This window comes from Myotis davidii, unplaced genomic scaffold (assembly GCF_000327345.1).
Source record: "Myotis davidii unplaced genomic scaffold, ASM32734v1 scaffold207, whole genome shotgun sequence".
NCBI lineage: Eukaryota > Metazoa > Chordata > Mammalia > Chiroptera > Vespertilionidae > Myotis > Myotis davidii.
The window spans coordinates 1,694,087-1,696,199 of NW_006298349.1; positions in this window are offsets into that span (position 1 = coordinate 1,694,087).

The window sequence follows — 2,113 nt, forward strand, 5'->3', positions numbered from 1 at the left end:
ACGCTTCAGAAGACCTTGGCTTGGTAGTTAAAGGCCCAGGCTGCGGACCCAGAAAGGCCTGTGTTCAGATTCCACACCTGTGTGCTGATTAGCTGTGTGGCCTTTTGCAAGTGACCTGGCAGAGGGTTTAAGTACCGTGCGGGGCCCAGGTGTCCAGACTTCCCCATTACACAGATCCTGCTGTCCCGGCCTTGCCAAGTCACTGCACAACAACCCCCACCTCCCGGCAGGCACTGGTCGGATCCTGTTTACAGATGCAGAAACCGAAGTGCAGACTCAGGGTCAGCAATACCCCCTGCTTAACACACATGCTTCACTTCATCCTCACAACTACCATGAGGCGGGCGCTAATGCCATTCCCATTTCACAGGCCAGAAGACTGAGGTTCAGAAAGGAAAGTCACGCCCTGACCGGTTTGGCTCAGTGGATAGAGCGCCGGCCTGCGGCCTGAGAGGTCCCACGTTCGATTCCGGTCAAGGGCATGTACCTTGGTTGCCGGCATATCCCCAGTGGGGATTGTGCAGGAGGCAGCTGATTGATGTTTCTCTCTCATCGATGTTTCTAACTCTCTATCCCTCTCCCTTCCTCTCTGTAAAAAATCAATAAAATATATTTAAAAAAAGAAAAAGAAAAGTCACTTGTCCAGGGTCATACAAGCTGTCAGGTCAAAATTCAAATCCGGCCCGAGCCGGTTCAGCTCAATGGATAGAGTTGGCCTGCGGACCAATGGGTCTCGGGTTTCTATTCCATTCAGGGGCACATACCGCGGTTGTAGGCTCCTCCCTGGCCCCGGCCGCGCAGGAGGCAACCAATCGATGTTTCTCTCGCATTGATGTTTTTCTGTCTTTCCCTCTCTCTAAAAAAAATCAATGGAAAAATAACCTTGGTGAGGACTAAAAAATAACAAAAACACAAATCCAGAATCCAGTGCTCTTGCCCTGACAAGCTGTGGGCAGGCACGACACACTGGCTGGAAACAAAATGACCAGAGTTGAGGGTGCAGGCAGACGCAGAGGCCAGACGGGAAACCTACGCTGCGTTTCATTCCCATGAGAATCCGGTTAGGCTGCAGGAAGACGTGAACCGCGCCTGGAAAGGCTTGGGTCCCGGCCCGGAGGCGTGGCTGGTGTGTCTGCAGACCCGGCAGGTCAGGGCGGCTGGGGCTGTGTTCACGGGAAGGGTCTTCCCCGGAGGCCTGAGCGCCAAGCAGAGCCAACGAACTTCATCCTGGGAGGCCGAGCAGAAGCCACTGCCCGTGGGCCGCGCACGCCCAGTCGCCACCCTCTGCTCACGCGGGGCACCCGGCCGGACCGCAGAGTTTCAGGCTTCTTAATCGTCTCCGGTAATATAGTCCTGCCTTATCCGCGAGCCCACTCGTCCTCTTGAGTTTCCTTCTGCCGCTCCCGGAATAGCGGCCCTCAGACCCAGCTCCAGCTCCAAGCAAGAAGCTAAGCCAATCCCGGAGCGTCCCGCGGCTGCGCACGCACCGAAGCCTCACGTACGTGACTTGGGGAACGTCCGCTACTGGCGGCAGCGGTGGCTGCGAGGGAGAAAGGGGCAGTCAGTGCGTCCAGATTCTGCGAACATCGTGGTTCGGTTCAGAGCTGGAAACTGGTGCTCTTGGCCAGGCAGTTCAAAAATTTCCTTTAGCGTCTGAGGGCTTTTCTTCCGGTCGGATCCCCATTCAGGCACCTACTCAGACACCCATTCATCTTTCAGGGGTCCTCATAGCCCTCCCTGCCGCTAATTGACGGATACAGTAGCCAAGGCGACCGCCTGATTGACAGGCGGGATTACCAACCAACTTCCGGAAGCTCCCCTCTGGGTCCGCCCGGCGCGTGGCCGGGGGCCCGTGAAAGAAGTGAAAGAACCAAAAGGGACGGTAACCCGACCTAGTCCTAGGTTGTTGGCGATTTCCCGGAGGTTGCGCGCTGGGGGCTGAGGCGTTTTTCGGACAGTCGAACGATGCCGTGACGCAGCATTGCGATAGCGTTGGCAGTGTGAGCGCACCCCTGTGGAGGGAGCCCTTCGGTGTTCTTTGAAAGTGCTCCTCGGAGTCCTAGCGTGGGGGAGGGGTGGCGGCCGACCAGCGGTTCCCCATCTGCGCTTGCGC